The following is a 10,223-nucleotide window of genomic DNA, read 5'->3' as shown; positions in this document are numbered from 1 at the left end:
AGTCAAACATAGGCTGATTATACTCTGCTGCTTTGTCCCACAGTGAGGGTATGTTTCTGTGAAAGAAAGAGGGGGGTTTGTGGGCTCACCTCTTTCTAGTAACGTACCCGAGAAAACAGGGTTCAAATCCAGATTCTGAAAACTGCTGGCTTTTTCAAAGATGTTATTAAAATTAAAGAAAATAAAGAAAAGTGACAATAACAGAAAATGACTTAAATTTCAAGGTAACGCTTGCTAGTCTGAAGGCTGAAATCAGAATGAATCTCTCTCTCCCTCCAATTCCTGTGATCTCAGATATCTCTCCTTTGTCTGTCTTTGGGCGTCAGATCAATCTTCCTGGACCTGACAAGTTGGGTTAGAATGTGGTCTTAAAAGAATCTAGTTTCCTTTATCTAACACAAAAAGAGTTTTATGGCTTTACTAAGGCAAGGATTTTATGATCTAGGCAAGCCACGTCAAGAGAAAGGAGCAAATGGTCACCCTGCTTGGTGAGTTATTGCTAAGTAAACTTAAACAGAAGAATACCTTCTTCAGTTTCCTTTGGGGCAGACATTTCATTGCAACGTGCTCACCTGTATGGTGTCAAAGATTTCAGAAGCCCTGTGAATCATGAGAGCCAGGAAACTCTGATGTTTTAAGAACATAAGAACATAAGAACAAGCCTGCTGGATCATACCAGAGTCCATCTAGTCCAGCACTCTGCTACTCGCAGTGGCCCACCAGGTGCCTTTGGGAGCTCACGTGCAGCATGTGAAAGCAATGGCCTTCTGCTGCTGCTGCTCCCGAACGCCTGGTCTGCTAAGGCATTTGCAATCTCAGATCAAGGAGGATCAAGATTGGTAGCCATAGATCGACTTCTCCTCCATAAATCTGTCCAAGCCCCTTTTAAAGCTATCCAGGTTAGTGGCCATCACCACCTCCTGAGGCAGCATATTCCAAATACCAATCACGCGTTGTGTGAAGAAGTGTTTCCTTTTATTAGTCCTAATTCTTCCCCACAGCATTTTCAATGAATGCCCCCTGGTTCTAGTATTGTGAGAAAGAGAGAAAAATGTCTCTCTGTCAACATTTTCTACCCCATGCATAATTTTATAGACTTCAACCATATCCCCTCACTTCAGGGTTTCTGCTGCTTCCAGTATTTCCCCGGCCCCCCTCCTCCCAGGTATTTCTGGAGGATCGATGGCCAGCATTTCCCACCCCCAAAGTAATGATAATAACAAGCCTGTGCAATAGCGATATGAGAAATATCAATAGGAAATTAAAAGGTCTCAAAAAAAGGCCAGCAATTTTGTAATCAATGGGGAGCGACCTGGAAGTTGGGGCAGGCAAGCTGCGGAGCTGGCAGTGGAGCACCTCCTCATGTGTGAACAAGAAATGCGAGGAGACGCCACTGCGAACACACCGCAAAGCAAGGAGCATTACAGATAGTGCTCCATGCATAACGGGCCATAATTTCCTTTGTGTACTCCTGAGGCCTCCTGGTAATAGCATCCAAGCTTGGTGAGTGTAACGAACTTGCCCCACCCTGAAGGGCTGGCGTACAGCAGGCCAAAGGGAGAAGGCCTTAGCAACAGCAAGAAAAAGAAAAAAAGGCTCCACAAGGAGAGAACCGACCTGATTGGCTGAAAAAGGTCCAGTAACGTTTGGCAAGAGCTAGGGGGAGCCAGTGGGCTTACAGGACTGAGAGGAGAGTTGAGTTCTGATCGGAGTTGGTCAAGGAGAGCAGAGCAGAGTCTGGCAGAGAGGAGTCTGTCAGCTCTGGAAGAAAAGGATTCTGTCTCAGCAGAGTTGGCTGACAGAAGTCCAGTCCCTGTCTAAGCGGTGTATGCTTGACAGAGAGAGGAGGCCCTGACTGGGTGCAGATTGAAGTGCCCTTCAGGAGCTTGGCGGTTTTAAAACTGTCCAGACCTATCTAGTCTGCCTTGCCCCTGGGTGTATCACCAGAATCACCAGTCTGGGAGAAGCCAGTCCAGAGGCAGTGAAGCCATATTAGGACTAGTGGGAGAGAGGGAGGCCAAGCGTGCCAGAATCTCCTGGGCTTGGACTGTGTGCTTGGGTGTGTTCAGTGGGTATTGGAGCAGTGAGGAATAGTGTCTGTGTGCGTAAGGGAATTTATTAGTTCAAAGCTAAATCTTCCCTTAAGAGACACCTGCGTGTGTCGGTGTGCATATGAATCTGAAGTAACATCTTAAGACAGACTTATTCTGAAACCAACAAGCGTTAAACCTCTCCAGTTTACCTGAGAAGCCTCTGTGTTAAGCCAGCAATAAAAGTTCCAAGTTTTGTTCTATAAAAACCTCTCCAGTCTTTTATTTGTCTGTGTGTCTGTGTTCCCCAGTCAGGGTGGTGACCGTGTGGAAAATCAGTATTGAGTGGGCTATAGAGGAAAAATATTATTGGTGGCAGCGCAGAAAGCAGAACTTATATGAGTGCCCTTTCGTTACAGTGAGCTTTGCTTCTGGGAGGCGCAGGTTGAAAGAGTTCGGAGAGAACTCAGCCAGCAGGCTTCATGTGCAGGAGCAGTGAAACAAAATAAGCCTTTTGGGGGCTCATAAAATTGAACCCCTAGAAGCAAAGTTCACCAAGCCTGGATGCTATTACCAGGAGAGCCTCCTGGAGCCACCTTGAAAGTCTGGTGCCTCTATCTTCAAAAACGTGCAGTCTGCTTACACACTCAGAAATTTCCCATTGGCTCAATGGAGCCAAGGCACAGCAGAACAGAGAATCTTGGGCAAATTTCTTGGCGTGCCTGTCAAGGGTGCTTAAAGCTAGTGACACCAAAATTTCAGAGTATCATCTGGAGTCTGTTCTTATGATACCACCCGAGTTTGGTGAAGTTTGGTTTGAGGTGGGCAAAGTTATGAACCCTACAAGGGGTAGCCTCATCTCCTGTTACCTCCCATTGGAAATAATGAGGGATGGGGCACCCCCTTAGGGGGTCCATAACTTTGAGCCCCCTGAACCAAACTTCACCAAATATGGGTGGTATCATCAGGACAGTCTCTGGATGATACCCTGAAATTTCAGTGTTGCTAGCTTTAAAAATGCACCCTCAGCAGGCTGAAATATGAAAAAACACCAAAAAAGCTCCCCCCAAAAAACTCGAATATCTTGCATTTCAATTCATTCATATTCGGGCAGGTCATATTCGGCCAATTTTTGTCCGAATGTGCCCAAATTCACCCAAATTCGAGTCAAATCTGGTATTTGTTTCATCCAAATCTCCAAGCCTAGTCATCTCTGCGTTGATTGAAAGATCCGAGAACCCAACCAAGGTTAAGGCAGAGAAGTCAGGCCTAAAGCCGTTGTACTTAAGGCAGAAGAGCAAGATGTGATCCCAGGAGTCAATTTAAGAAGGGCAGAAAGAGCAGACCCCTCTACCAGACACAGTGGGGGGGGGGGGGCGCCTGGAGACAATTTGTCTCAGAGCGCCATTTTACTCCAATACGCCTCTGGTCTGTCTTGAAGAGTCTTCCCTACAAAGGCATGGGGGGAGGGGAGCAGAGTGCACTGTAAGGCAAATCAGTCCTGGAAAAAGCTCTGTTTCATCTGCCCTGCCTGCTACTGACAAGGCCTAGTATGAGTGGCTTAAGTGGGAGATAAATCTTCAAATAAATAACAATGACAAGAAGAATATAGAACAGGACAGATTTAACAAATGAATTGCTTGTTGCCAAGATTGCCCTCTTTCCTATTTTTGTTTGGCTTTTTAGCCATTCACAGTGCAATCCTAGAAATACTTTTCTGGGAGTAAGCCCCACTGAGTACACTGCCCAGCAGAACCATGTCCTGTTCCTTCAACAAAAGCTTCAGTGCAAGGAAATGGGCAGGTAAAGTTTTTCATCAGCATGGAGGTAAATAATATCACCTGGTAAATAACATCCCAACCAGCCTCTATTACAAAGGCAGGATATTTTTTTCCCAACCAGTTGACTATCCTTGCTTCAAAGAGAAGTTCATATAAACCTCATATGAAAAGGTCTTAGAAGGTTCTTCTAAAGAAAGGCTGATCCTTTTATTTGTATCTTTCAAAACACAATGCCATATATGTGGTTACGTGTTGTGAAAAGGAACATTTTTGTTCATCCAAATATATATATAGGAAAAACAGATTGCAAAGGACTGAAAATCCAAATGTGCAAGTCCATTCCTGGGCCAATGAGAAAGAGCCTTTAGGTAACATGCTTTCTCTTCGCATAACTTTGCACTAAAAGGGTGAAGTTATTAGTGTGTGTTTACTCTAAAATTTTACATTGCATTTTTGACTGTATGCTCATTTCTCTAGAACTAGGGACCCCAACCTTTTTGAGTCTGCAAGAACCTTGGGATTCTGACACAGGATGGTGGGTGCAACCACAAAATGGCCACTATGGGAGGCAGACACTCACAGGAAGCTCAAATGCATGGGCAAGAACAGTAATTTTAAAAAATGCACAGAGAAAGTGGAGAGAAAGAATAAAATAAACACCATGAGGGCAGCCTGTGCTAAAACAGTGTTATTGTTATCTGCATACCCAATCCAATTCCCCCATGTTAAACAGAAGCCGTGCTGGCCAATAGCCCCACTGGGTTATGCCCATTTTCTAAAGCACTTGGGGGGAGCCAGAAAAGGTTTTGGCTAGCACTGTTGTGCCTGCGGGCGTCACCCTGGCCATCCCTGCTCTAGGATGCATGCTCTGAGTCAACCATTACTAGATCAATGTGAAAAGGTAACTAAAATAATTACTCTGGAAATTATTCAATGGCCCCATTATATCAAGTTTTGACAGGCTGATCAGAAACACCGTGAACTGACCGACCTCTTTTGAAGAAAAGAAGGATAGAAACTAGCTGAGGGTGTTACAGGGAGTGGTGGGAAGCTACAGCAACCACAGTTACAAACCAGCTTTTCCTGCAAACAGACAAATGTCAAATAGACCCAAAGTATTACACCAGCACTTTGAGCTCACTTTCTGCAGTATATGTGGTTGATGTGAAGAAATTAATTAAATGAGCCCCTTTAACAGCCTAGTTTGTGCTCTAGTTTGTGCTTTAGCCACTGAGAGGCTGCTCCATCATGGCCATTCCCTCCACAGCCAGGTGCTTGCAGTGAGAGGAGGTTGTGTCACTCCTGTTTCAAGCTCTCAGATGCAATAACAGTAGGAGAAGGTGGCAGAAACTGGGTAAGTGAGGAAATAGGAAAGAAAGCTTCTCATTCTGCTCCTCATACTGTTCAGAAATACCCTGAAACTCAGTTCTTGATGCAGTGCAACTTCCCCCATCACCGATAAAGATGAAGGAGATGGCAGCAGCAATGGAGTAGCCAGCTAATGGCTGTGGCATAGGCCACCACTCAATTGACTGCAATCTTGCCGCCATGGAGACAATGAAAAGTGAGCTCAAAGTGTGTTTGAACTTCCTTTGGATATATGGCTGGATTCGACATGTATAATTCTTAATTTCCAGGAATTTGGTGTGCCAGTTTGCCAGTTTTGGGTGCTTGTATCTGTGTACCAATTTCTTGACTGTGGGCAGATTAGTGGATACTTAAATCTATGGATTGGGCCCACACTGAGACAAAGGAGATTTTTCTCCAAACTTTAGAAACTCCAAAGGTTTATAGAAAAATCTGAAATGAAGAAAAAATTAAACTGGAAGGTTTAATCCCCACAAAAATAAAAGCGTTTTCTGTGGGGGCAGAAGGAAAGTGATGGGGGTGGGGGGCAGAAAGAGAAAAGGAGTGGTGGGTGAGTAGAAGGCAGAAAGACCAATCAGGTGGAAGGCAGAAAAAGAATGATGTGGTAGGGGCAGAAAGAGAGAGAAAGAGAAAGAGGTGGGGTAGGGGGCAGAGAGAGAGAGTGACAGGCACGAGGAGAGAGAGTAAGAGAAGGGGTAGCACGATGTAGAGAGAGTGAAAGGCAGATAAGTAAGGGGAGAAGGGAGGAACCAAAAGTTGGGGAAGTGGGATGACTGCTTGTGGGTCTCCAACTTGTGTTTTTCTAATGTCAAACACATGCAGCTTATTATTCAACCCATTCCCAACTTCTGTTTTGGTACATCGTTCTGGGTGCATCACCACAGGCACCAACAACTGCCATTATTCTAACACTGCATCCAGGATCCTGGCCACTTTTACGCATGAAAGCCAAGCAGTTACAATTAGCATTATTATCCATACCCAGCTCCAACGTGTGCGTTACAGCCAATTTAGCAAGGTTTCTTTCCAATTTTGTAATGATCCTGCCAAGTCATTATGACATTGGACCCATTAACTCTGAACAAGATATTACCCAATTAGATAGAAAAAATAAGCAAAGAAGCATGAAAGCACATTGTTGTGTCTGGATACATGAAGGAAACCAGCATAAAGCATCCCTATTCTTCAATTACAGAGACTCTGTTTTAACATCCGTTAGCCTTTACAGTTGTCATAATATTGCATCACTCATTCAGTAAATTGCTCACATAAAGAATGGGCGATTTATCAGTGAGAGACAGGCCAGCAGAAGAGAGGATTGGTTAAGGTCTGTTCTCTCTTCCTGTCCCATTCTCAGCTGTGCTACCCTTTTTGCCATGTCAACAGAGGGGAAGAAAAGTAGTGTTTTTGGTGTGGGGCGGGCTTAATGAGGAATGAGAAAGAGAGGTGGGAAGGAACCAACTGGAGTTCTGAAGTTTAGCTAAGATAGGAGAACACGAAAAAGGGAGAGAAGTAGCACAAAGACCAGAAGCCGAAAGAAGAAGGGATGGAGAATAGGTTGCTTGGGGGAGATGGGGGGGAGGGAGCACAGAATCTCTAAGCAGAGAATGAACTGCTCAGTTGAGAATGAACAAGAGAGATCTGGCGATGAGGAGGGGGAGATGCACTGAGAGAAAGGACTGTGGAGAGAGAGGAAGAGGGAGGGGGGCAAGGAGAAATAAAAAGAGGGGAGAAAGGGAGCAGAGTCTAATCTGAAGCCTGAACATAGGGAGTAAAGGACAGACACAAGGAAAAGCTGAACTGAATGTTTTCTCATAACCCAGTGGTGGAGGGTCTACCCTGGTGAAACTGAACTGAGCCTAAAATGCTGGGGTGGGGGCGGGTCCTTTTACACTTAAAACTAGTGCTCCTTCCTGCTAGTGGCAGGAAACATATTTCTGAGATACTCTTGAGAGGAAAGCTAGTGGGGCAGGAGATGGAAGTTTTCCTTTTGCTCAAGGACTTGATTAGGTTAAAATATGCTGTTCATAAGAATGAAAGGTAAGGTTAATGTCCTGCAAGTACCAGTGCTTCATTTGGGCTTGCATGTATGGAGATTTCATGGAGTCACAAGGTAAGTCTTTGATGAAGGGGTGTGACAGTTTCTCGAGAAGAACTGGCTGTCTCACCCAAGGAAGATGGAGCCTCCTTGTGCCTCTGGCTGCATCAGCCCCAAAAGTTTAGGGAGTTTGCTGTGTGTATGTGACTGGAGTGTCTGGAGGTAACAATCTGCAAACCTAAATAATGCTCCTGGTTTGTTGTCTGATTACTACAAGTAAGTCTACCACTATGATTTGGAAAAAGGAAAACTAGGGAAAAGATGTCCAACAAAAGAATGTTCATTTATATATTTAATTCCCAACACTGCCCCCTGCCTGTGGATACTGAAATCTGCAGATAATGGGCAGACAGACCCCCCCCCCCCCCCCAAAACAGATTTTTCTACAGACTGGGTGGGGGGACCCCTGAGTCAGCAGAAAAATCTGAACTGAAAAACAAGCTAACAGGAGTTTAAATCCCCCACAATTTTTGAAAGAGTGTTGTCTGCACATGCACTGACAATGCTTTTTCAGAATGGCAGTGGCTGCTGCTGCTGCGAGGGGGTAAGTTTCGGGTTGCTCTGCCCGCAGCAGTCCCCATTGCTGAGAGCCGGGTTTCAGCCAGAGGATTCCCCCTCCCCTTGCCTGCTCATGGGATTGCTGAGCCTGGCCAGAGAATTCCTGGAGTCACAATGTGGGCGGGGCGTGGGATTCCTATCCCCTCAGGAGTTTTGCAGGCATCCACTTATATTCATTAATAGCTTTGAACAATTCCTCAGTGGCAAGGAAAGACTGGCAGTGAGGGGAAGCCACACCCAGCACACCCAAGCCTCACGCTTTACCCTCTTTCATTGCATGTTGCCTTTTCTTCCTCCTTTCAGAGACTGGGTCCCTCTTTCAGAGCCATTTTCTTCTGTTCAATGAGAACTAACTGTCAGAGGTTGGCCTTCTGATAAATCCAAGGATAGATCAGAGCTTAGAGACATAGTGACTCTCCAGTTGGAACTTCTATTACTCTTTTCACCAGGAAGTGCCCTATTTCACACTGCCTGTGTCTCAGACATGTTAGTTTTCAGTAGCAGAGGCAACGCTGCCGGTTCTTCAACACTTGCTCAACTGGAAATACTCCCCTGTTAAAAATCAGCAGCTGTCCAAGGCAATAAAACAATGGTATTCCAAACAATAATTCAAATTGTTCTTGATAAACACCTCAAGGTGAGGGAGTGGAGAAGAGAGCATCAAGTATTTCTAAGGTACAAAATGTATTATCCTAGCAACAGAAGTGCTTTATTGAGAGAAAAAATTGGGTGTCACACAGTGAATAACAATTACACTATTATTATGATAAATGAAATATTGTCTGATACAGCACTGGCTTCCTTTGACTTTCTAGCTAAATTGCCCCACCTTGCTAGCAGTCCAAACCCACATAGCAGTTTTTCTGGCAATAAAACATTTGGGATAAAACCCATTCCTTTCTCTGCAGGGATCAAATGAGTAAGAAGCTATTCAGTGTTACTTTAGTTATGTCATCCAGTGTCTGTGAATGATAACTAATGATCTGATTTAATGTCATCACAAGCTATACAAGAATAGAAAAAAAAAGACAATACAATGCAGCACAAAAATCTATTAGAATCTCTGCTACTATTTAGCTTGGTATGGATGGGGTTCTTGGAAGAGCTGAAAGTGATTTGGGGGCAGAATTATAACCCGTGAGTTTGCACTCATCCTACAATGAGGGCTGTCATAAAATAGTGGTTGGAATGCTAGACTAGGACCTGGGATGATTGGGTTCGAATTCCTTGTTCAGTCATGAAAGCCTGCAGGGTGACCTTGGGTCCAACACAGTCTCTCACCTTACTCTACCCTAACAAGGTTGATGTTGTGAAACTTAAGTGGAGGAAAAGAAGAACTACGTGAAAAGCCACTTTGAGTCCCAAACCAGGGATAAAAGTGGTATATAAATAAAAAGTAAGTACAACATCTGCACCTAGGGACAGTTTTTTCAGGTTTTGTTATTTTCAAAGCCAACATAACCTGAGCAGTGGGACCTCCCCCCAAAAAGTACAGTATGGGAAATGAAACCTCTCTTAAACCACTTTTGACTCTTGAAAGCTACATTGTCTGTTTTTATTCTTAGTGTTATTTTATGTGAAGGTCTTAAACCAAACAGCAACAGGTCCACAGCTGCAGATACTGTCTTTTGATGAGTTTGCCCAGGTACCCACCAAAACGTAGCCAAGATTTCCCCAATTATACTCATGGCTTATACAGTGCTTAGATATCAGTTCAGAAACTACTTTGTAGAGGGCTTCTGACTCTGCCGATTGGCCCTGGGGAGGTATGAGCAGAAGAGGCCACTGACAGAAGAATTGAAACCTACCGGCTATGTCTTTAAGAGCAGGTACTGAGACAAGTGCAGAACTGAATGAAGAAAGAACTGAATTCAAACCGTGAAATATTTAACAGTTGAACTGGACAGGTTTACGCACTGCAAAATTCAGATTTCACTATGAAAGCCAATCCTCACATAGAGGCTGACAGCGTGGCATAATGGTCAGAGCTTCTGACTGACTCTGGGAGACCCAGTTCAAATCCGTACTCTGCTATGAAGCATTCTGAGTGACTTTGGGCTAGCCCCCCACTCTCTCAGCCTAACTGACCATGCAGACAGGGGGGTTGCTGTGAGGATAAATTAGAAGAGGTGAGTATGATGTTGTAGAGTGATCTGGCATCCCCACTGGGGAACAGAAGTGTGTTATAAATATTTAATTAAACACATGACATTTCAGCCCTCTGGGAAGTTTGGGGAGAAAATTGTTGACAAGTTTGGCCAGAATAAACCCCAGCTGGTTGTACTGGTTTAATTCCAGGCTTAGAAAACATGTCAGTTTTTCACTCTGTTTCCTCTCCTTCCCATTTTAGCCATGATTAAGAGTAAAGCCACCGTATGAGAAGCACCA

Source organism: Sphaerodactylus townsendi, linkage group LG03 (genome assembly GCF_021028975.2).
Source record: "Sphaerodactylus townsendi isolate TG3544 linkage group LG03, MPM_Stown_v2.3, whole genome shotgun sequence".
Taxonomy (NCBI): Eukaryota; Metazoa; Chordata; class Lepidosauria; order Squamata; family Sphaerodactylidae; genus Sphaerodactylus; species Sphaerodactylus townsendi.
The sequence above is the reverse complement of the archived record's forward strand: the minus strand, read 5'-3'. Positions refer to the sequence as shown.